The 27,047-nt window shown below is 37.3% G+C and overlaps 1 protein-coding gene across 1 annotated transcript in view; it reads right to left on the reverse strand.

Moving 5' to 3' along the window:
• The window catches only part of KCNB2 (potassium voltage-gated channel subfamily B member 2), a 191,020-nt gene that overhangs the window by 6,604 nt on the left and 157,369 nt on the right, over window positions 1-27,047 (reverse strand).

Below are 27,047 nucleotides of genomic sequence, written 5' to 3' on the forward strand. Positions count from 1 at the left end.
ATGTGCATGTGTCAAATAAACACAGAATGGTGGAAGCTGCTTTGGCTGCTACATTTATTAATTTTTTTATTGTTTTGAATTTTGCACAGAGAGAAAACATTAGAATCATCTTAAACATGGTCAAAACCTGATTGCTTTACTGCCTGCAGTAAACCAATTCAATTCAGAAAGCAAGCCATGACTGGTCTTACCATTTTAAAATTACAGTAGGAGGTGATATTTATTATTGCATGTTACCAAATGAATATATAGTTCCTGCTAATGTGATGAACATTATTAATTTTCTGCATTAATTGTCATTATGTAAAACTTTACACAGTGCAGAGAATTGATTGGGAATGACTGTGTTTAAGCTGTTAATTTAGTACTACATAGTGCACACCTTTCTAGACAAGCATAAATTTACGAGCTGAAAGTCAAAGTTAAGAAGAATAAACAAGAATCATTGTTCAGGAGACTAGTCCTGCCTAATTGTCATATCTAAAAAAATTTCAGATGCTACAAGAATTGAAGGCATTGGCCCTGAATTAGGTTGAGAGTAAGATGTTAAAAAGAAAGTAGTATGAAGGAGAACTCAGTTTCTCATCATTATTAAAATGCATAAGTACAAAATTGCTTCCTAGAAATGATGTTTTGATTTGCCTAAGGATATGGGTTTTCTGATAAATTTTGTTACTTATTTTCATAGAATCACAGAATCCTAGAAACATAAAGGTCAGAAAATATCTCCAAGATCATCAAGTCCAACCTTTGACCAAACACCACCATGCCACTAAGTGCCATGCTAGTCATTTCTTAAACACATCAAGGGATGGTGATTCCCTAGGCAGCCTGTTCCAATGCCTGACAACCCTTTCAGTGAAGAAATTCTTCCTGATGTCCAAGCTGAACCTCCCCTGGCACAGCTTGAGGCCATTTCCTCTTGTCCTGTCACTGGTTGCCTGGGAAAAGAGGCCAACCCTCACCTTGCTGCAAACTCCTTTTAGGTAGCTGAAAGAGAGTGATGAGTAGATGTAGAGAGTGATGAGGTCTCCTCTGAGTCTCCTTTACTCCAGGTTGAAAAATTCCAGCTCCCTCAGCCACTCCTCGTAGCACTTGTGCTCCAGTCCCACCAGCAGCTCTGTTGCCCTTCTCTGGACACACTCCAGCACCTCAACATCTTTCTTGTACTGAGGGGCCCAGAACAAGACACAGCAATTGAGGTGTGGCCTCACCAGTGCCGAGTACAGGGGGAAAATCACTGCCCTTGTCCTTCTGGCCACACTATTTCTGATCCAATTCATGATACCACTGGCCTTTTGAAGACCTGGACACATTACTGGCTTGTGCTCAAATGGCTGCTAAGCAGCACTCCCATGTCCTTTTCCACTTGGCCACTTTCCAGCCACTGTTCCCCAAGCCTGTAGCACTACATGAGATTCTGGCCCAAGTGTAGGACCTGGCACTTGGCCTTGTTGAACCTCATACAGTTGGCTTCAGCCCATCAATCCAACCTGTCCAGATCCCTCTGCAGAGCCTTTCTACCCTCCAGCAGATCAACACTCCCATCCAACATAGTGTTGACTGCAAACTTACTCAGGGAGCACTCGATCCCTACATCCAGATCATTGTTGAAGACATTAAACAGGACTGGCCTCAATACTGAGCCTTGGGAAATCCCACTAGTGACAGGATGCCAGCTGGATGTAGTATCCTTCACCACCACTACCCAGGCCTGGACATCCAACTAGTTCTTAACCCAGCAAAGAGTAAACCTATCCAAGCCACGGGCTGCCACCTTCTCCGGGAGAATGCTGTGGGAGGCAGTATCAAAGGTTTTATTGAAGTCCAGACAACATCCACAGCTTTTCTCTCATCCACTAGCCAGGTCACCTGGTCATAAAAGGAGATCAGGTTGGTCAAACAGGACTTGCCTTCCCTAAACCTCTACTGGCTGGGCCTGATCCCCTGGTTGTCCTGTACATGCCATGTGATCACACTCAAGATGATCTGTTCCACAACATTCCTGGCACTGAGGTCAGGCTCACAGGCCTGTATTTCCCTGGATCATCCTTCTGACCCTTCTTGTAAATGGGTGTCACACTGGACAACTTCCAGCCATCTGTGACCTCCCCGGTTAACCAGGACTGATGATAAATGATGGAGAGTGGCTTGGCAAATTCTTCTGCCAGTTCTCTCAGTGTTCTCAGGTGCATTCCATCTGGCCCTATAGACTTGTGAATGACTCAGCAGGTCACTGATTCCTCCTGGATTGCAGAGGGTTTATTCTTTTCCCTGTCCCTGTCTACCAGCTCAGGGGGCCAGTTGCCCTGAGGATAAATGGTCTTTCTATTGAAGACTGAGGCAAAGAAGACATTAAGTACATCAACCTTTTCCTCATCCTTGGTGACAATGTTCCCTCCGGCATCCAATAAAGGATGGAGATGTTCCATATCCCTCTTTCTGTTGTTCATGTATTTATAAAAACACTTTTCATTATCTTTCACAGCAATGGCCAGACTGAGTTCTAGCTGAGCCTTCTCCTTTCTAATTTTATCTCTACATGGCCTAATGACATCTTTGTACTCTTTCTGACTTGCCTGCTTCTTCTTCCAAAGATGTTATACTCTCTTTGTTTCCTGACTTCCTATGAAATCTCCCTGTTCAGCCAGGGTGGTCTTCTTCCCTGCCAGCTTGTCTTTTGACACATAGGGAAGGCTTGCCCCTATGCCTTTAAGATTTCCTTCTAAAAGTATGTCCAGCCTTCCTGGACCCCATTGTTATTAAGAATGTTTCTGAACTCTCTGAACTAGTGTTCTGAACAGGCCAAAGTCTGCCCTCTGGAAGTCCAAGGTAGAGGTTTTGTTGACCTCTTTCCTTACTTTAAAGCTCAGTTGAAGCTCATTCATAAAAACATTTACTCTCATTTCTCAGAAATGGTACTGTTAAATCCACTTGGTGATGTTCCAAGAACACACTAAGTCTGACAAAATTGCTGGAACACTGAAGAAGACTGAAATGCAGCTAAGCAGAATGCAAGTATGAAGGGTGTATGCAGAGAAATTGGTCACAGTGGTGCTAATGGGTACAGGGATGGAAAGGTCACCCCACTGTAGCTTTGAGAAAAATATCAGTAAACTTGTTTTATCTATGGGTTACTAATAAAAAATTCAGCTCTTTAAGCACAAACTGAAATTGGTCATGGTGTGACGGTCTGTGTTTGGCATCATCTTGTACTTATATGCTAACTTTGGCCTTTTCCAGCTACTAATTGTACAGAACAGGTATCACCTTTAATATTCTGAATTATTCCAAACACATTTATTTGTATTTCTCCCTACCAGTGCTGATTCTCTCTCTCTTTTTTTTTTCAAACCATATTTATTGGAGAAATAAGATCTGTTAATTTCTCCTGCCAAGTGAGTTGTGGACCACCTGTCTTCATTCTTCATATAGACCATTCAAGAAACATCCTTAGGTTAATCTATCCCATTTAGGATGGCTATACATCCCTTTAAAATTTCTGCTACCCATATCAGCAAAAGAAGACGATCTTAGTAAAGAATGAGGGCAATAAAACTGCATACTTGGGCAGGGCTAATTAACAAAATTTGTGATGTCCTGTAGCTAGGACAGAAACAGACAAAGGGCAACAATATAAGAGAGCAATAACTACCTTTCAAACTGTGAAAGGTGCCCGTATCAGATTTCACTGGAATAAAACTACAAGCTTAAATAATATACTAGTAAATAGTATACTAGGTTATCCACGTCACCGAAATCACTGTGAAATAGCTAATGTAGGCTTGAATTCTCTAAAATACTCAATAACGTAATTATCTTTTCAGAATTCAAAGAACAAATGAACAAGACAGAGGTCTGAATTGTTGAGCTTGCAGTTTCTGTCAAGCTGATGGAGCCCCACTGGGGCTGGCATCAGAATGTAAATAACAGCATTGGAAAAAGCTGTATAATACCAGGACCCAATAACTTGACATGCATTGTTCATTAAAAAAAGAAAACTGTAAGAACGTATCTGCCCAATTGTCATCAAACTGATTTTAATTAGGAAACACTGGCATTTCACTCTGTCATGAGGAATTTACTTTATGCTTAAACGTTCACCAGCATACAAAAGATCCTAGAAAAGAGGTGAGTCAGTGAACGTGACATCGCTAAAACTACATGCATTTTATAGGTCTTGAACACAAAACTTTCCTGTTCAGAGTTGCCACCCAGGGTGTTTTATTGAAAACAACCATCTATATGTTTGTTCCAGCCATTCATTCACATGCTCATAACACACAAGCCTGAAGTCTGCCAGCTATTTTAATAAAAAAATAGCATTATATTCCAATCTATCAAGCCTGGAATTTTTAGTGTTTTATCTGTTTCATCTATAAGCATGAGTCTGTTCTTGGTGAAAAAAAATTACAGCAAAGTACAGTAGTTTGCTTTCTTCAAATGTAAGAATGTAAAACTTTTATTTGTCTGAGACACTGTTATGTAATTAAAGTTATGCATCATTCCACATAGAATATGTTTTAATTATTGCAATTGATTAGATTTCAGAACACATTAGGCATAAAAATGCCAAGGGAATACCAGGAAGAGCAAGAAAAACTATGAGAAAAAGAAGAAGAAAAAAAGAAACTCCCTATTCTGAGTCTACTATCTACAAAGAAGACTTTGCAGATAGTACTATGCTGGTAAATTATCATAGAACAGATGTATCTTACATTAACAGAAGCACAGAGTTTATAAGAAAGATCTGTAGCAATCTGCTAGGCTGGCTATGCTGAAGAGTAAAAAACCACTGCTGACTGATTCTTTCCCAGGAAATTTTACCATTTTCTAGGCATATTTCTGGAACTGTATTCTAGACTGAAATAACTGGAAAATTTGTGTACTCCAGGTAATTAAACTATGACCAGTTCTTGACATACTATTTTTAACCTGCATTTCAGAATATAAACAATCCTCTGTTAAATGACAGATTTTGGCAGCTTATGTTATTTAGCTATGGTACTACAAAAGCACATAAAAATCCAGCTCTTATTAAACTTTAAAAATATTTCCTTATAAATGGCAAAATGTTTCTAAAAACATGGATTAATATTTAAGATTTAAATTCCTTCCTTATGGGCTGGATATGAGGCATTTGAACCTGCTGCTGATGCAATGAATAGTAAAATATTCCTTAAATTAATGATGCAGTCTTAACAGGGTCCTCCAGATGCTGTTGTTTCTGATTTCTAGGAGGAAAGGACTGGTATCAATCTCACAAAAATGTAGTGGTCTCTCAGTATTAAATTACCACTAAAAAGTGGCTTTTTCCTGTGTACCCATTTCATTGCTCATTATTGCCAGCAGTGTGAGGAATTCCGCATAAAATGGGCATACAATTGAGGCAGAAAACAAAGGTGTAATGGAACAGCCTTCAAATTGCTCCTTGTTGTTCTGCAACAATTGATATGATATATGAAAAAGCTTCTGACATAATTGATATGACACTGTTATTGTTATATACAGCAGAGAAAAAGTATGTATTAGGTTCACACTGAAATATAGCTGCTCAGAGGAAGTCTAGTTGAGCCCTACCTAAGAGCCACTACAGTAAAATTGATTAATATAGGTTTCAGTCTGGAATCAGGTAAGATTGTATTAGCAATGGTGTTTCTTTAGTCTTTTTGTTCCAGGGTCAGATCTCGCGTAGGATCAAGACCATTTAAATAACAGACAGCAGTATAGTCTCATTACTTTTCAAAGTTTTAGCTTCCATAGGCACTGAAATTCATCAGGCTGTTACATGTTCTTATCTTTCTGCATTTAAATGTATGATATTGTCTTCAGACAAAGTGCTCTGGCAGTATCTTTAGTTCTCCCTTTATAAAATCTCAGAAAAAACCTGTAATTGTTCAGCTTTTTAAAGATTTCTGGAGCACTCTATCAGCTTTCTTGGGCAATTAGCTATATATTTTCAGAAGCATCTGCTCTTGGGAAAGAGTTGTCTTGATCTAGATTTGGGTAGATAGACAGCTGGAGCTGGTCTAGGTTCTTCAGATCAACCTGAGAGCTACCAAGTGCTGTAGCCTGCAGGCTGTGCTGTATCTTGCATGAAAGTGTTCTTACCTTGTAGCACAGAGCTCCCAGCATCAGCCAGAGAATCCGCTGACTCATAGCCACACTGGCAAGAGCAGAGGGTCAGATCATGGAGGTTTTCATTTCTCTGAGGGAGTAAGCCCACGAAAGTGGAAAATATATTGGTAGGCTTGATGAGAAGTTCATAGAAAAAAGTTTACATCAGCAGCATCCTTTCCCGTCAGGTGCCTTCAGCTTGTGATATTGAGTTTGCAACTGAATGGAACAGAAAGTTTTGCTCAGTAGGAGCTCTGTCTTGTACATCTGCCTACATTTGTGTGTGTTCTGTTCTTGACATCTGGGACTAATCAAATGAGATGCTCATTGGAGCAGCAAAGACAACACTACAAATTGAGCTGCCTTCCAACTATAAGTATTATCAAATGAGGAATTTCAAGATTAGTCAGGATATCAGTCTGTAGATATTTAGGAGAAGGGGCCATTTTAATTTCCTTCAGTGATGCAAAGGAGAGGCACATTTTTACATTTGTATAAACTGCGTAAGTGCAAAGATATTTTACCAACTAATAATAGCACTCATCAGTACAGTACCATGACTCTGCCTTCAGCAGCTGACACTGCTGTTCCTTACTAGACACTACAGAACAAGGTCAGGACACAGCATCTCTGTCCCTTGTCTCTTCATAGTCTCCCATCATTCTGTCCCTGGGACTTCCCAGTTACAAGCATCACCTCTTGCTTCTGACCCACAATTCTACAGAGCTTTGCAGAGAGGACTGTACTCAGCTCACACCTGCACTTCTGCACTCAAAACATCTGCTGATGTGTCACAGATCACATCATGAACAGTCTGATAGATTTAGAAATCTTACTTTGAATCTAAGGTTTCAACAGACTACATTGAAAAAGTTCAACAAAAAGACATTTTGCTACTGATAACAGGGTATTGCCCTTGCTGGCTCATACTAATTTTTAAGATAAGGTACTTGGCCAGAAGACATGAAAAAGAAGACAAACAGGGACAAACCCTACTTGGTTTTGCTCCAAACTGGAACACAATGAAGTTATGGCAAGCCTTAAGCATAACAATTCTAGCAAATCTTAATAGTCCTGCAACACCAAAAATTATCTAAGAATAGATGTATATGTTTGCAAATGCTCCTTGTCTTAAGCCATGGAAAAGTTCATTTTCAGTTACTAAAATTAGACCTAGGTAACAATTTAAAGTTATCCTGAAGCTGTTACTCGGAAATAAATAAGACGTTGGTCTTCAATTGAATCAGATACTCTGACCTCTGCCTTCACTTTGTCATTATTAGAGCTGAGTCAGTACTTGCAAGACTGAAGACAGAATTTCATGATACAGTAAGAAAGAAGTTTACATCATCCTGCCACAAAGTTTCAAAACAGACATCCTGTGTAGTTATCTTACAGAGCCTGTAAGTACTCATTACAAATGGAAAACTCCCACTGTCTGTGTACATCTGCCCTTTCAGAGTGCAACTTTCATCTCTTCTTACCTCTCTTAGAATAACCTTTAATTGCAGACTGCTGGCACAGGTCTAATAGCTCCATATATAATAGAGCATTTAATTTTTGAAAAATAAGAAAGGGGAATAACAGAATAACATAAATTTATTTCATCTTACAGCTCTATCATAGTTACCCTTTCAGGAACATATCTGATAATGGCTCTGACAGCATGTCTAATCACTGAACAGCTTCTCTCTGCTACTCTTGATTTCCCTCCTTGATGACGTTATTTAGAATTCTGACCTTTCGTTTTCCACTTTTTCCTAGATCATTATTATTAATATCTTTAAGGACTCAATTTGAATGTTCTTCATTGCTCTTTCAGGGGTATTAATTAAGCCTGACATTAACCTCCATATATGAAGGTTAAGCTCTTAGTGTTGTATTTATCTGGCACCTAAACAATACAGTCTTTTTGTCTCTTTGCAATTATAATGACTGTCACTTTAAAAGCTTAGTTTAGAAGCTCATTTAGGAGGTTTTTATTGAAGATTTCACGACTAGCTCCATAAACACTCCTTTCTTCCACTTTGTGCTGACCTTCCCATTCCATAGACTAATATTTGCCTTTGAAGACCTAGAATCTCAGAGGGGATAGATCTGCCTAGGAAAAGATCCTTTGTTCTTTGAGATCAGCGAGTGTACTTCTCGTTTAAATTAACAGTAATAAAATGCATCTCTCCTGCATTCTGTTAGAGGTAAATTACTGGGTTTTGTATTTATGCTATTAGGATAAGAGTAATGGAATACAATCCCTCCTGCATTCTGTGGCAGGCCAACTGCATTTACTTAATGACCTGATTATTGCTTTAGGGAAGGATGACCTTGGGGTTTGTACCACCTAGAATTTCAGCATAAGAATTTAATAAAATGTGGGTTTGAGAATTGGATTATGGCTGAATATGGAGGTGGTTTGGTATAAGGCAGTCCTTAGTGGGTAATATGGAAAATGAGAACTCTGGGAATCAACTGAGTCTGTGAATCTGAACACAGGAACCATTAAAGTCTCTCAGAACACTAGTGGCACATTAGCTACATAGCAGAAAACTAAGTACAACACTGCAAAAATTTGCAGGATGTATTTAATAAATACTGTGACCAAAAAGTGGTCTTGGAGACCAGAGAAATTGCACTATGAACAAGTAATAGGCAATGGATTGCAAGTGTGACTATTAGCTTGATTTTTAGCACAGCCCTGAAGAAACCTGCTGTAATTAGTTATGGGCAAAAGTTGAGGAAAATACTGGGGGCATCTATTAGATTGGTGAAGATGGGAGACCTTAAGTAGTTGGAGATTAAGACAGTCTTCATAGTTTGGGAAGAGGTATTCAATTCAGCATCAGTGGAGACAATCCTGAATGCCAAATTAGCACAAAGCTAATGGGCATTACTTTGTTCCTTTTTTAACAGATTAAAACCCATATCAAGTCAGCTATAATATTTTTTTATTGTTGTTGAACAGCAAAAGGCTATCTCAGCTAGAGGCATGAAATCAATTACTTAATGATAAATAACAAATTGTCCCCTAGGACTTAATGTAGAAGAAACAGCAGGTCCAGAGTAAATGTAAGTGAATGGGAATTGCTTTATTTTTCACTAGGAATTGAATAAGCCCATGACTATCTGTCATATTATTGGCAGAAGTGGAGCAGGTACCCACTTGAAATTAGTGTGTGACTAGTTTAATCAATTAAATAATTTAATGTAATGTATCTTACAGTGAAAATAAAAAGTATATCAACTAATGCTTTCTTTGCTCTATAACGAGACAGATTTAAATCTCCCTTACAGATAAACACAAATAATTAACGTCAAGAGTAATGTTAAAGGCTTTATTTACATATAGCTTTTTGACCACGTAAAGATTATTTTTAAATGGAACAATTGTATGTAAGAAAGTCAGCTATATTTATCAAAAATGAATGAGATGTCTATAATAAAGTCCTTGCCTGCCCTCATTCAGAAGTTTTCTAAACTTTTGGCACGTTTCCTACATTTAGGTTGTGTTTTGTACTAGCTGTATAATTTTGGGGCAGTAAAAGCTGTGTATTATTACTCAGCTGAATGTACTAGAATCTTCAAAATTTACACTGAAGTCACGACAAGGAGCTTGCAGTTTCCTTTGCACAGCAGACCGTACGCAAGATCTGTTCTGCGCTACTCGCAAGCACAAAAACATTGGCTTCGTTACATGAATTTCATTTTCAAAAAACCCGCACCCACAACAAAACAGCCCAGCCTCTAAGCCAAAACGAGGAAGTCGTCTCCAGCAGCAACCCGTCTGACGGCCGGACGCCGAGGGAGCGGGGCTGGGAGCGGGGCGATGGGAGCGGGCGGGGCGGGAGCTGTCCGCCGGAGCGGTGCTGAACGCGGGCCCAAGGCAAAGCGGATGCGGCAGAGCGCTATCGACATTCACTGTAAACCCCTTTTATTCTGTCACATTAAATACATGACAGTATGGAAAGCATACAACCTGTAAAGACAACTCTGGAAAAATAAAGATAACTCTGGTATAATATTCGTTTCTCAGAAAAAATACTATTGAAAGAGGCTGGAATCTCATCAGAGGTGAGATATTTCTTTTTACTGCCTGCCAGTTAGTAATTACAAACACTCAGCAAAACACGGTGGAGCTAAACAAGCAGGAGTAATGAAAAATCAAACCCCAATTGTTTAGCTCTGAGAAGTTTTAGCATAGGCTGCTGACTGGATATAATGGGGGAAATCAACAGACCTGACATACAGATTTATTTTGACACTACTAATTTTGATATTAAAATTCAACTTAAAAGAAGAAAGCTGGATGTAACTAATTTCAAAAAGGAGAAACTGCAAATTAAATGTATTGGTTCTCACTGTTCATATTTGCCATTTAGTTTTAATAGTATTCGCTTATGGCTGAGACCTCAGGTTATTAACCAGGACTGTACACTTGAGTCTAATTTGCTGACAACTATATTAAATTTTTTTAAAAAAAAAACTATTCTCATTCCATCATCTTTTTTTACCATTCACTAAGACTGTTTTTTAGTCATATTATACAGCGAGTAAGGATGGCCTCCCACCTGAAGGCAGTTGTTATCTATCAGATATTTGCTACTCAGACTTATTTGAAATTAAGACAGGCACAAAATTCAGACAATCTTTAGTCATACTTTTAAAATAGTTTTTCTATTTTGGCTTATTTCAATTTCTGTATAAATTTCAGAGCTACAGTACTATACAAAACATCTACATCAATCTGAAGTTTTATATAAATGTTATGCCAGTATTTCCCACACTTGTAGAGTCAGAGAAATTGTTAAGAAAATGAGCCCAGTCTGTTGTGCCCCTTTTGCAATACAGTAGGGTGTAGTTAAAGGTCTGCATATCTTAACTGTCTTCTTTTTTTTACTAAACGTAAGGTGACTTTCCTTTCTTTCTCCCTTTTACCTCATAGCTAATTTAGACTTCCACTGGAAGTACATGTAATTTGATAGTTTTTCTCATTGCTCCATAGACTTGCATTTATAACACTAAAAATATTAACTATAACTCCAAGAGAAATAGATGAAACTTTCATATCATATCATGTATTTTAGGATGCTATAAAATTCTAGCAGATTTAATAAGTACACTCATTGCATTCTTCCAAGACTGTTTCCATAATCATGATAAATAGAGAAAAAAATAAAAGAAGAGATCAAACTGAAGAAAATAGACAGAGCTGTTTATCAGCCTTTAGGGTTTTTGTGTGTGTGTGGTTTTTTTGGTGTTACTTTTTTTTCCTTTTTTTTCTTTTCCTTTCCACTTCCTGGAGGGTCTTATTCTTATCCTATTGGGACAAATTGCCATCTATGCATCTTCCTTTCACAAAGTAAAGCACTGTTCCTCCTGGAGGCTTTCAGCTCCTTGAATTAATGCAAATTTATTATAAATATATCTAAAATCGAACATTGACTTAAGTTTAGAGTCAAGTATTGATATATATTTTTATTTTATGCTTATCTTGTTATAAATCATTAAACAATTTTATATTCCCCATAATTCATACTTTATCTTTTCATTATGTTTTTGAGGACAATATTTAATACGCTTTATGTATTTTGCAGTTTCGTTATTCTAACTACACAGCAATCCTACCAAAACTTACTGAGAGCCCAGTCATGAAATAGTATGATGATCCCTTGATAATCCATTCATAACCTCCTTATAATAGAAGGACCTGAATTGTTCAATCTCTTACTGCTTTTTTAAAGAATTTTTTTTCTATCCATGGTTCATTGCATATTACTCTTGATTAAATTCTCAATTTTAGAAACTGTTTTCTTAAATAAAACCCTAAAAGTTAAATACAATGATAGGGAAGGTTAATTCTAGAAGATAAAAGAAAATCTGCAGCAATTTCATTCACCATAACGTAATCAATGAAGAAAGAAAACTGATTTGGTTATATGTAGATGTGTTATAAAAATTTCCCACCAGTTTCAGTAGCATGAAGATGTGTTACAAAGAAGAAAAGCTGACAACTTGAGAAACCAGAGGAAGGGAAACTAAATAGCTAGTAAAGCCAAAGCATTTTGTAAATGTAAAGTAAAAGGCAGGATTCATAGGCTATGTCTACACTGTAGACTGAGGTAGAGTGGAGCCCGATTTAGAGTACTTTGAAATAAACCATCAGGGACAGCAAAGCCAATGTAGTTGTTGCAGCACAGGAATTGTGAATCTTCCATAAAATATTTAAGCAGCTTAAGTATGAACATCATCAGAAATCAGATGGAGAACTCAAATGAATAATACTAAAGCAGAAAGCAGTCTGCATGGAACTCAACCTCTGATTTCCCCTACCACCATGATCCAAAAGCAGCTGGAGAACTGATTAAAGTAGTTAGGTGAGAGTTAGCCAAACAAAAATCATTTGAGTGATGGATCTTTTTTAACATTTCTGCCTTAATCTTGTTTCTGTTAGAAAGGATGTTGTGGAGGAAGAATGTTTTTTGACACTGACAGCTAAAATGGCACTCAGTGTGTTAGAGAGCTTGGTGTGAAACATAATACTTTAAGAAAGGTCCAAAGCAGACACAGATTTGGAGAGCCTTTGAAGGTGTAATAAATATTCATCCTGCATTTTACTGGAGTACTCCCATTCCAGATTTTTTTTAACTCACAGGAACACACTGCTAGTAGAGCTACTATGGTAAGACTCACAAGATAGATCTGGGAACAAAACTACACATTTCAAGTAGACTTCTTTACCCTCCTCTTCAAGTTTGTCTTTCATGTGGTAAGAATGTTTTCTTCAGTGACTTTTAAAGCTGTGCTGCTAGGAGTTTTACCTCCTGCTGTGGCTACACAGCCAAAATTCGCAAAGGTAGGCATTAGATTGGCAACAGTTCTTTGGCTGGGTTGGATCCTGAGCAATAGAGTCCAGGTCCAGAATTTGTGTTAGAAAATTTTCCTTATGTTAGATGCCACTCCAGAATTACTTTTGAAACTTCATCTGTAGTACTCCAGTTTCAAGCCCCTATTAAGGTGTGATGTATGCTGTAACATATCCACAGACTATCAATGCTCTTCAAACAAATACATAAATGTCCTCACATTGTATTTATGAATGTCAAATTGTAACTGAGTAAAGATCTAATGCACAAAATATATTATTTGTTATTAAAATACTATTCAAAGGTACTGCTCGTGCTGCTGTGAGTTCAGACTAACACAATATTAGATGAGAAAATGCCTGTAAGTTACGCGAATCTTCCAGTTTAGGGCTGTAATTCAGACTCTGCTTTTAGCACAAATAACTAGGGCAGGTGCGGAACAGGGTGTTCAAGGAATGTCTGTTTTATCATAAACTGTGGGTTGGACAGAAGAAGAGCTGAATATTCCCTGCTCTACAGAAAAGACTGGTTTTGTCCAATCACAAATAAACATCTATTAGGCTTGAAACACTTGTGGTCTATCTGCATCACAGGCCCTGGTTTAGTTCTCAAGAAACCAAAGGGAAGTTTGCTGTTGCCTTTTCAGACTGCACAAGTGGATTTAGTATATTTTGGTAAGCTCTATTGGGGAGCAAAGGAAGACAGTCTGACAAGCATTAGTCTAGAGTTCCACAAAAGTTTTGATATTTTTCCTATTTTGTATTTTAACCAGTAGATGTCTCTGTTTTATCATGCAGTTGTTGGGAAGGACACACTACTACTGTTGTCACAACACATATTTAGTAAAAAACCCATTTGTTTCCCACAAAATGAATATATGTGAGTGTAAAAATGCCAACTTAATGCTCTCAGCATAACCTGTTGATTTCTGACCAACCTAAGCCCCAGAAGCTTTGGTGAGAGCACTGGCTGCTAAGCAATTTTGAAAATCATCTTTATGGAAATGTCTCATAGGATTTTAAGAGGACAAAAGGGGAATTGGTGAGATTCTACGGATATTAATCTAAAAAATGCAATACATTTAGTACAGATTCCTTTATCCCATGGGAAGGCTCTCAGAAGCAGCTTACAGAACAGTATGGAGTATTTGATTTCTACATAATGCCTCAGGAAATTCCAAGTTGTGATAGATGAATTATCTGCTCTGCTTCATAAATGTCGAATGAAGTAATGTTTAAGATGATATTATTTCTGCATCTACAGGTATGAAGACTAGTAATGTGCATTATTTGAAACTTTCATACCTAACTGAAAATATCAGTGTGATGCAATTCTATTCAGACATCTGTATTTTCCTCCTTTGAGAAATATATAGAATATATAGTTATTCTAAAACCTTACAGAAAAGATCAGCAGTTTTAACATTATATTCAAATTCTATTATTTTAAATATATATAAAATGAAGATATATGATTTCAGAACTTGTAACTTCTTGACTTTTAGTAATTGACTAAGAACATGATAGCTTTCTATCAATTGTTTCCTGACTTTATTCTTGTTGTCCTATGGTAATAATCCATATATTTAAAATCCTAGGACCTAGTTTTCTTCCTCTGTTTTCCTGGGTATCTTTATATTTGAGATCCTGGATTAAGTCATCAGAAAAATTGCTAGACTGGATTTACACTGAGCCCTGAACTGCATCAGAACTTTTTGTCTGTGGGTTGCTCCATCCTGGTCAGATGCTCCCGTGGTAGAAATCCCTATAGAAACTGTTAGGATTTGTGGTTGTGCCTCATACTAATTAAATTACATAAACATATTATCTTAGAGAAGAAAAATGTTGCCTACTTTAGATGGCAGTTGTTCCCCCATGAATCAAAGCAGTATATTGGGGCTTTTTTTTCCCATTGAGACCCAAGTCAATGTTGGAAACAGAGCTTCTCCAGCTGGAGGGAGCATTCTGTCCCAAGGACAAATATCTGTTACAGACTTCCCCTGCATGTTCATATTTCCACGCACTGTGGCTGTTTCTCCTACTGTTATGCTCACCAGGTGAGCTGGTTTTTTGCCCACATTTATGCTCCAAATGCACTGTAAAGAGAGGCATAGATGGCTAGTCTCTGAGTCATCAGTCCTTTGTCACTGGTTCTGCCTCCTCAGAGGGCAGCCCTTCCCGGGAGCCAAGCAGAACACTACACAGCAGAAATATCAGGTCTTACCCTGGAATGACTTATTATTAGACACAGCTTTCCCCCAAATGTATGAACAATGAGGAGTTGATTGTAGAAGGGGAAGTAAGTGCTGAGTAGTTGCAAAAGGACCAAACTGTCTGTTGAATCTTTCTGATTGTCAAACTGATGGCCAGGCCACAGAAACCCAAGAGGTTTTCATGACTGCAGCTATACAGCAAAGTTTCTACAGCTCCATCAGGCTTAAGACAAGAAATAAATCTGAAAATAAATATGCCAGGTATGAATGCAGCTATCTGCAGCAAGGTTATGGACAATAAAACTCATCTTCAAAGACCCCTTGAACATGGAACAAATACATTTACTTTGGCTATGCTCCAGGAAGTATCTTTCCTATCTGACAATTTCATAATACATATATTTTTTCTTTGAACTTCTAGCATCTGGCAATTTACAATAAAGACTTGGAATGGACGCTCTGGGGTATTTACAACTGCTTCTATCTACACACTGATTACATATACTTCTACTTCGGAAAGCCACATTAAAAAAACCCACCATCATCAGAAAACCAAAAATTTGATTTAAGGGCAATGTGATTCTTTATTTTGCAAGATATTTATGATAAGGGATAGCACTGCATGAGAAAGTAATGAAGAAAAAGATTTGTGTCATTATTCAGTCATAAGTGCTAATCAAAACTAAGTGAATAGTTTTGAAAAGTCTTTTACAGTGGAATATTTATGACAAAACCATGTGGCTTTTAGTAGTTTACAGAGACTCATGGCAATACTGGAAGAGGACAGTAAAATTCAGGCACCAATCAGCTACACCTGGAATAAACTGCAACCACCATGTATAAGCAATATATGTGATATTCTACATACTGTTATATATGGTTTCCCTGAGATGTAAACATGCAGCTATATTCTTTCAAAAAGATTACATATCATTGATCTTGCAGATTATAACTGCTTCTGCTTTATTCTGGGTCCCTTGTGCCCAATTATTTTTCTGCAAGCAGTCTAATGAGAAACACATTTTTATGGGAAAATACCTGTTTTACTATACCGAGAAGCTCACTGACAGTGATGTATTTCACTGCTATTAATAGAAACACAGCAACGGCACCATGGCTGAGGTTTGTTTTTCTTTCAAAATGATTTATTTTAGTCGTGGAAGTGCATGCTCCTATAATTGTCCCATGCTCCTTTGAAGGCCAAGAACTGGGATGGGGGTGATTTGTTGCCTTCAGTGCAATATGTTTGACATTATGACAGAAAAGCTAATGTTAGCCTGAAAGGAAATAAGTGGGAATACTGATTTTGCTGTTGCACAAGATGGAGAGATGCATGTGATGTGGAGATAAGGAGTCAAAGCAAAAGAATATTTGAGGTGCTTTGCAAAATTTGGGATCTTGACTCCTGAACTGAATTTTCAGCATCTAAGAAAACACTCCTCACCTTTGAGCTCCTGTTTATATTACAGAATCCATAATATCCTTTTGAAATATTTCCATTAAGACAGAAAATGAGAATCTAGTTTGACATGAGACTGGAATTATTTAGAAATACGGGACTGTATTAACTCACAGTGATTAAGGGAAACATACCATCCTCCATCAGCCCTAACATCACCATTTGTGGATACATTTATGCTCAAACAATTAGCTCCCTGCTTCATTTCCACATCCTGGTTCACTTCCAGGTTCTTTCTGGAGGTACATAATCACCTTTGTCTGAGATGAAATCAATGTTCTTGATAATACACTGCAGAAGAATAACATGGACAGAACACTGAAGTCTAAAAGCAGGAACAAGGATGTCTAGAATAGATTTGCTCATGATCTGCACCTCTGCACAGGTGGCCCTACTGACACTTCCAAAATGGGAGGGACTTTTGAGTGACCTGTCTATGTGCTCGGACTGAGTGAAAACAGACATTTTCATCGCTATCACTGACATGCTTTCAAATGTACATTTTGTAGCTACAATCTGACACAAAATCTGATTTATGAGAGACAGCGCTCATATACCAACTGTGTGATGTTACTGCACATATTTAATGCATCTGTTGGGAGAAGCCTACTATATGTAACTCAACAAGATAAACAGCAGTTTCTGCGGATTTTTATCTGCAGGAGGCTTGTTTCAGAGCAGCGTGATCTGGGTAAGAGATTCCCCTAAAGGCACGTGAAATCATAAAGGAGGAATACAGTTTCCAAATCTCTCTCAGTGGAAATCAGAGAGCCAAACAGCAAAATGGTGCCAGCAAAGAAAATGAGGAACAGATGTACTTTCATTGCCTGATCCTTCCACTTAAGTTAGTCTTTCAATACGATGAACACCACTGCTAACATCAAAACATGAAAATAAAGTTGCATTGAAAGTGTTAAACATCATCAATGTTAGCAGGGTCACTAGTTGCACACCAGATCTGGAAGCTGGGATGAAAGGGCTTACGTTTTTTTACCTTTGCATCAAAGGAAAACATGTTTTCTCTGAAATACCCTGTCAAAAAGTTGCATTCCCCTCTCCATTATAAAGCATTGTTCTTTTATTAAAATTCATTTAGTTTCTAGCTTTGTAGCTGGTAAGAAAAGCACTATTTATTTTGGAGTCGCCAACTGCTTTTGAATTTGACAAATGACTTAAATTATTTGCTTATCAGATTTACTTTAGGAATGAATTGTATTTTTTTTTCCAGAGGGTGTTAAAATTCCTAAAGAGTTTCACCAATTTTCCATTAATGTGCAAGTCAGTCTAAGGAAGAATTACTAAAGCAGATGCATCATATTAACCTCTTGGTACCAGAAGTTGGAATTAGCATATTAGCACTTAAGCAACCTTGGCCCATTGATGGCAACAGATTAAACTGCAGCATGCTGTGCCTGCTGTGAATGAATTCACTATACCTGGTCTAACATATTTTCTGCAGTGCACAAATCCTTATCCAGATCCACAGAACTCAGTTGGAATATCCTCACTAACTTCATGAGCCAAATGCCCATGCAAAGCAGTTGTCAAGGATTAAAATCCTACCTCAACTTGATATATTTAGAAGCAGCTTAGAAGAGTGAGCCTTTAGTTGTTTCTTAAATTTTCTCTTTCTAGACTCTATACAGTAATCATTCAGTGTTGGGGGTTTTTTTGCAGGAGGTGGTAAATTTCAAAAAATTTAATTGCTCTGAAGCATAGAAGTTAGAGGTTGATAAGATCTTTTGAGGCACAAGGAATACTGCTCTAATAATGTCAGATAAATTAATATGCCTTTTGCTGGCTGACAATGCTGGAGTTGGTCAAATAGCTAAAACAAGAATATATTTGTGTTGCTGTAATATTACCAGCATAACATTTCTGATCAGTAATTTATGCATCAAGATATGCTTCAAAATCTGATAACCATAGTAATCCTAGCTGTAAGAACCCCATTGCTTTAAACTGAAATCTTAAAAAAAACTCAAACCAAATCTTTAAAAATCTACTTGGTAGAAAATTATGGTAGCAGCAGTAGAATTTCAAATTTAGTGACTGAATGATTTTTTTTTCAGTGAGATATCTGGCTAAACATTTATCTTTTATTCGTTATTCAAATAGTATTTAGACATCACAGCAAAAGAAAAGAAGTATCAAATATAAAGGCATAGATATTTAAAATGCCAACATTTTCTATTATTAAACTTGTCAGAAGTCTCACTAGAATAAAGTTATGAATGGAAATTGTTGTTCTGCATTATTATTGCCTTAAGCTTTGATGACCTGTGAGTTATCAAAACTTGCAGTTAAGTCCTGAAATTGAAAGCCAGGTGGGCTTTCTAGATGTAAGCTGTTTCATTTTCAAGAGATTCAAATGCAAAGGGCTCCTGGGGGAGGCTGTGCAATATCATGTCTATGGTCTCACTCTTCCTACCTATAAATTTCCTATTGTGTAAAACTTCTACATAAAAACTACCGCAGAGTAGCTGCCAACTTTACATCGGTCTTACGAGGATCAATTCATTATGTTTGGCATTTGATAAACTTTCAGAGATCAGTTCCCACTGATCACAGCATCTTGCTGGTTCTCTTTCTTACATAGGAATGAAAGATGAGGTTATTGTTGTTCATGTGCAGCCACACAGGCACTAGGGTTTGCTGGTCATAGCCTAAACACCCTCACTGATGTTCTTATTATTGGTTTTAAAATGGTTCTGGAAATGATCCCACACTGGACCAAATAGTCAGCATTGACCAAAAATGCGCTACCTCTCTGAAGTACCAGTTTTCATGACATGATTTTGTGGCATTGGACAGCTCGTTTTCTTTATAATTAATCATTTACCACTGTTTACATTGCATTGCTGGAAGAATGCAGTTTACTTTGAGGTGGGCTCTTTACAGACATTTGGCAGGCTCTTTGACTGGATCTAGATTAAACTTGATACTGAATGAACACAATAAATAAAATGGAAAGATAGAAAGATGGTAACATTATCTTTACTGGTCCAAGTAAAGATAGTACCACATATTATTTATTTTATATGGTTTCTGTATGAGTGTCTTTAGGGGGAATGCGGACCTTTTTGAATTCTGGGCACTATGTAGCACTAAGTACCCTTTACATGGATAAAAATACAATTTATTATTTTCAATGATCATTTAGTTTTGCATACAATCTATATATGTAAGACCTTTTTGCAACAATAAAAAAAGCAAAAGGTGCCTTAAGATTAAAAAAAAATTGGGTTGTCACCTTAAGAATAATTTTCGTTTCCTCACAGTGAAATAAATACAGTCCTTACAGTCCTTACAGATAAGGGCAAGGCTTGAAATGGGTAAACTGGTCTAGGGATGCAGAGTTCATATAGCTCAGTTGGATAGAGTGGTATATATTAATTCTGTTCACCTTATTCCATATCTAACAAATATCATATAGTATTTCCAATAAATCATTGGCTTTTCCTTCTCTTTCTTCCTGAAAGATACTTGTTTGCAGAAATTCTGCCAAAACCATGAATATATGAATAATGTATTTATTTTATACATCTTCCATGACAGAAAGAAGCTGTAAGCATCTCATTTGAAGAAAAGTCTATTAAAAACATGAAATGGAAAAAAAAAATCATCCTTTTCCTTTGCTCTCCACTAGCCTGCCAAGGTGGAAAACTGACATTATTAGTTATTCTCACTGGACTACCCTTTAATTACATTTTGTTAGTTCATTACAATTCCTGTTCACCAATTTATAAGCTTCCACTTCAGAAATTTATAAGAAGACATAACCTGTATATGCATCTATCTGCGTGTGGTTATCTATCTTAACTACAGCACCTACAAAAGCACAAACCTTAATGACCTTAATGCAATTAGGAAAGGAACTTCTGAGTCCTTTCAATACAAATGCCTCATTAATGCCTTTTACAGCTGATCTTCAGAATGATGAGTTGTAACATGAGAACAGCTGATATGCTGATAGACAATAGGTCAAATCTTTACAGGGTCCCATATGTTACTGCTGAAAGCTGAAGCAATTCCTTGCATGCATGATTATTTATAGTGATGAAGAATGAACCAAGAGTATCGGTATCTGATCCATATCTATGATAGATGAACCAAACTGAATGCCAACTGAAGGAACAGCAGATGCCTATGAAGCTCATCTGGTTGACAGATGTCACTTGAATAAAGTTTATTAAATATTAATGGCCACTTAAGCGGATTTTCTCTGCTAGTTTCTCTCTGGAGCAGTCACCAAATCCCAAATTATCTGGGCTGTATTACAGTCCATGAAATATCCCTATGCTGCTTCAAGGTCTAGGGAAGGTTGCATCTCAAGCCCTTTGAGCAAGAACTTTCATCTTTCTACATCTCCACAGATGTGGAAGTTAGGTTTGATTATCCTACTTTAAAAATGGTTCTTGAATGCTAACATATGCTGCTTGGTTATGAATACAACAATCAAACAACAATACAATGCAACAATTAAACAACAATAAAAATAATATGTTTACTTTATGAATAGAAGTAAAATGACTTTGCCTGGTCCAGGGGTTGTTAACTGCATAACACTTAACTGCCAAGAAAGATGCATAAATAATGCCGAGGAAGACAACAGCTTCCTTCTGAGCAAAAATACAACTGGAAACTGCTGCTCTTTGCTCTCAGCATTACCATAGAGATGGTACATGAGAAGAATACAGTTGGGGACTTCTGAAAGACTTTGTATTTTGCAACAGATAAAACCATGCAGTTCAGAACAATGGGCAGCATCTCTCCAGGACATGGACAGGAGGCTATGCAGCACAGAAGCAGAAACTTTACATATAATGAGCTGCTTCACATAGCAGATTATGCAGTAGCCTCTCATAGCAGAGTAAAATAATTCCCCTAGTGTGAGCTTAATTTTAAAAGACATCTCCCTACAACTGTAAGGGATAATATTTTGCAGTGATAGGGAACATTTAAATCACAAGCAAGAGACTGGAGTATTGGCTGTGACTACCTGCAATTACCATTTGAGCTCCTTCTTACAAAGATGTAATTCCAGATCTCCACAGCTGTTCCTATATTCATGTACTGTATAGATGAGGAGGGCAAAGATATCTGCTCAGACTACTTACCTCTCACAGACTTTTAGATATTTTGAGTAATCTAAATGTACAAAATGTACATCTAAAACAGCAGAACATTGTCTCAAGATTAGAGACTCGGAAGAAGTCACCAAACCTCAGATTTACTCCTACTCAAAACTGCCATTTACAAATCCCTAGATTACATGAGAGCAGCAGATGCTGAAAATTCATTTCTAACTCATTTGTGTTCCATGCAGTAGAATGAATTCTTTTTGCTCTCCTCCTAAGTATCCTTCCAATACAATTCTAACATTATTTTCAAAAGGTGAAATTGGTTTTGAAGTTGGGTATCTTCTCCATTTCATTTTGAATGGTTTTTGAAGTGACAAACAAGTAAAGCTTCGCTTCACTTATACTTCAAATGCAACACCTGTCAACATTCATATATATTATACAAATACACACATACATGCACACACGCACACATATCTACATATAAGTATGTGTGTATATGTATGTATGTACACGTATACAGAGAGAGATCCCTGTTAAATATCTACAAATCTGAAAGACAAAGGTTTAATTTAGGAGCATTCAGAGTTGTGGGCTACACTGCTGGCAAGGTGCTAAATTCAATTTACTAAGCCCTTTATGCAATGTTTTGTTACACAAAAAATTGCAGATGTGCCAAAAGTAACAAAGCGGATTGGTATGGAAGATTTAATGAATTTATGTTGCTATGAAAGCCTGAATCAAACATCATATTCCTGGGGCTTAATTTGGATTGCTACTGCTTTTTAAAGTAATTAAGAGCATACAGTTAGGAGACATTTGAACTGGGCTGGAAATAATCTACAGAAAAATACAGCTTGCTGCATATCTTTTCTGCATTGTGTCATGTTGGGCTCCTTTCTTTTTTAGTGCATAATGCTCTGTCCAAGATGTTCATCTTGATTATGTCAGTGTTCTCAGTTCCCACTGATTTGTGCGAGAATCCCACCAATAGAAAGTAGGAAGAAAGAAAGCTCAAAAATAACAATGAAAATGCTTATGTACCATGGTAAAAACCCCTGGGCTCTGAGGATTTCAGGTATATACTTGTATAACAAATGCATACAGGGTGATTCTTTGTTAATTCTATATGATGAAATACCTGGAACACCCCTTCCCAGGGTTCTTTGTATTTTGTTGGTTTTTTTTTTTTTTTAATCAATTCACAGTATTTCCTGATTTGCTTCAGCAACCTGATCTCATTTCAACAATTCTCTTTGAGGGGAAGATGAAATGGAAAACATCTAACACAGTCAGTTCAGCTCCAAATTCAGTTATACAGAAATGGTTTTAATGTAATATTGTACTGTGATTTATACCCATTTAGCAAGGCCAAGCATTAACAGAATCGAAAGAAAAGAAAAGAATAACATTTTTACTGGACCTTACATTAGACCTTCTCTTCAGGAAAAAACCCCCAAAAACAAACAAAAGAGTCTCTAGACTGACTTATATTAGAACGGTTAACCACATAATATTGATATGTCAAAATTAGGAGTATCTACAGAACACTGAATGAATCCTGCAGGTACTTCTCCAGTTATATTATTATAAATTTTGATAATTGGAACAGATGGGCAAGACTTTACTGAGGAAAATTTTGAGAGAAAAGAAAATGAAATATTTACTTCATGCCTTTTCTTCTGTTTTAATGGTTAAAAAAAAAAAGTATTTTGTTTAGAAACCAAAATGTTTCAAATATCCATTACAAATGGGAAGGTTTTTATTTAGAGGGAAAAGCTTTTCTAAGCAAATTTCAAACAGTAAATTTCTGACTCTCTCCATTGGAAACTATGAATTGAGCCTTTCGTATCTGTACAAAACACTAGAATATTCTGGGGGTACTGCATCACTATTACTTGCAATCTGGGTCACCTGTTGGAATGGTCACATTCTACTTTCCCAATTTAACTGTCACTCTGCTTTAGGTAGGTGAATCTTAGCACAAATGTTTAACAGATGCATCACAAGGTGATGTGTTCCAATGCACAGCAAAGTAATACCCAAATCCCTTAAAACAAGGCTGACTCAGGATGTGCAGAAAATCACCTTCTGGGGCACTTGCACATGCTGAGGCACAGAAGGAAGAGTGCCTGTCTTCCCTCTACACTGAATTTAGTGGGATGCTGTTGTAGCAAAACTTTTGAATGAGTTCATCAAAGTTAAGGGTGTGAAGTTTAGGTGTAACAAATATGAATTCTGATGTTCATGACATTTCCTGATGCTTCATAGAATCAGTAATTTGCATATGATTCTATAAGGAAATTATTATTAAATAATAAGCACAGCATATTAACTTTCTCTTATCCTGTATATAATATAATTAATATAGTACAGGTTAATATGTATGGATAATCGGTATGGGGAGAGTACAATTAATTTCTTTCATTGCAAGGGAATTTCATATTATTCAGTGAGGTATCCTCAGACTGGATATGTGCAGTGGCTTCTACTATTACATACTTCCCAAAATGAAGTTGAAAACTAAAGTCACCAACCTATGTCAGAATCACAAAGTTGGAAAGGACCTCTAGCTATCACCTAGTTTACATCAGCCCCCCATTCTCAAAGCAAGTCATGGTCTACTAGAGCAGGTTGATCAAAGCTGTATCCAGTCAGGTTTTGATTATCTCCAAGGCTAGAGACTCCACAACCACCCTGGGCAACCTGCTCCAGTGTTTGACCATTCTCACAGTAAATTTTTTTTCCTTAAATCTAAATGTAATATCCTGGGATTTAGTCACTTGCCACTAGTGAGAAGAGTCTGGCTCTATATTCTTTATCCACTCCCCCAAACAGGTATTTGTACACATTGATAAGATTACCCCTGAACCTTCATTTTTCTAGGCTGGACAGCCCCAGTTTTCAGTCTCTTCTTGTTTTACAGCTGCTTTAATCCCTAGTCATCTTTGTGGCCCTTTGAAATACTCACTCCAGTCTGTCTGTGCCTCTCTCTCACTGAGGAGATCAGAACTGGATACACGAGTCCAGGTGTGGCCTCACCAGGGCTGTGGAGCCCTGAGGCTCCCTCAATCTGCTGACAACACTCATCCTAATGCAGTCCAGATGCCATTGGCCTTCTTTGCTGCAAAGGTACATTGCTGTCTCATGTTCAACTTGGTGTCCACCAGGACCCAAAGTTCCTTTTCTGCAAAGCTGGTTCGAGTGAGCTGGCCTCCAGCACATACTGGGTGCCTGGGGTTGCTCCTTCCCACATGCAGGTATTTGCATTTTTCTTTTGCTGAACTTCAAGAAATTTCTGTTGGCTTATTTCTGCAGCCTGTCAAGGTCTCTTTGAATGGCAACACAACCCTCTGTGCATAAAACAATTTGACATTTTATCCTCCACAGTTGAAGTTGGGCTCCTTCCCATCACCCAAGTCATCAAGGAAGATGTCAAACAGTATTGTTCCCATTATTGCCCCCTGGAGTACACCATTTGTGACCCGCCTTTAGCTGGACTTCTTGCTGCTGTTTACAACCCTTTGAGGCTCTCAGTTCAGCCAGTTGTTAGTCCACTTCACTACCCACTTACCTTACTTGTATTTTATCAGTTTGTCTCAGAGAATGCTGTGACAGACATAGTCAAAAGCCTTATTAACATTCACTAATCTCCTCACATTCACCAAGAGAGTCATGTCATTATGGAAGGATATCAGGTTAGTTAAGCATGATTTTCCCATTTGTAAATACATCTCTCAGTCACCTTCATGTTCTTAATATACTTGGAAACAGCTTCCAGGATGATCTGTTGCATGACCTTCCCAGGGACTGAAGTGTGGCTGACCAGTCTGTATTTTCTCCTTCTCCTCCTTCTTGAAGACACAAGTGACATTTGCTTTCTTCCAGTCCTCATGAGCCTCTCCTGATCATCACTATTTTTCAAAGATAATTTAGAGTGGCTTTGTGGTGACATCACTTGGCCCCCTCAGCACTTGTGGGTTCATCCCATCAGACCCCATTGACTTGTGTATGCCTAGTTTGTTTAAGTGTTCCTTAATCTCATTCTCCTTCACCAAGGGTAAGCTCTTGCTCCAGAATTTCCCAGGTTTCTCATAGATCTTGTATTGCTGATGTTTGATCTTATCAGTAAAGACCCTCTGTGGTGGCTCAGGCTGCAGCTTCAGTGCTGCTAATGTGAATTGTACGATCTTTCACTAGTAGTGGATGGGTGAGAAATAATTTTCCTTGACATTTAAGTTCTAGGCTCATTTTTCAAACAGCTGTTAGCCAGAAAAGCCTTATTTTTCTCTACCAGAAGAGATTTGCATGTAGAACTCTAAAGCATTGTGGTGAAGATGTGGATCTAGCAATCTCAGGATATACAGCAGCTTTGAAGGAATAGTTCTTCGGTAAACTTAATCACATGCTACCACATTTCCAATGCTATTAGTTCTGAACTATCTAGATTAAGCCCAGCAATTTCTGTACATGCAACAGTAACTCCTATTATTTTTCAGAATTCCCTCAATAAACAGATAAAAGGTGTAGAGTGGCTCATAAATAAATAATATAACCCATGGAAAGCAGTTACCATAATTTTTGGTTTTATTTTACTGCTGGAAAATTTCCACTCTGAAGACCAATTTTATGTTCCATGTAGAACAATATCTTGCTACCACAAAGTACTGAAAGTCACATGTTCTGACTTGCTAGATATGGTAGAAATTGATTTTAGCCCAGAAACTAAAAAGCCACAGCAAAATTATCATAATCATAAATTGCATCTGAAGACCACCATTTCTTATTTTGTGTGTCAAGTGGTAATATGGATAATAAATTCAAACACACTTTGGAATCAAACAATTCAGCAGATAAGATGAGAGTAACTATTGAAAGAGTTTCCTGGAACTGAGAATGGCCAGAATGAAAATAAGAATAAAACACAATTATACTAAAAAAGACTACTTAGGAAATATTTATTGTTTGAAATTTTCCAAGACTGTCTTGTAGTTTTTTCCATGCTGTACTAGCCCGATTGCTAACAATTTTTTTTCTTTTTCTTACAGACACCTGTTGCTACCTGAAAACTGCAAAGAAAATATCTTATATCTGGTAACAAATACCTCTTTACCAGAAAATTTGTTTAGAACTCCCATTTGTTTAGAAGTTTTTTAAGTTTAAACAAGAGAACAAATTCCTCTCATAACAAACTTTTGCATGCTCATTTTTATATGTTTTATTGATATCGTGAAAATAAAACATTGATAGGCAAACCTCAAAAAAATTAGAGGCCATATCCCAAAGGATAGTTAGAAAGTCAACTGAATGCAGAAGTT

This window comes from Chiroxiphia lanceolata, chromosome 1, assembly GCF_009829145.1.
Source record: "Chiroxiphia lanceolata isolate bChiLan1 chromosome 1, bChiLan1.pri, whole genome shotgun sequence".
NCBI lineage: Eukaryota > Metazoa > Chordata > Aves > Passeriformes > Pipridae > Chiroxiphia > Chiroxiphia lanceolata.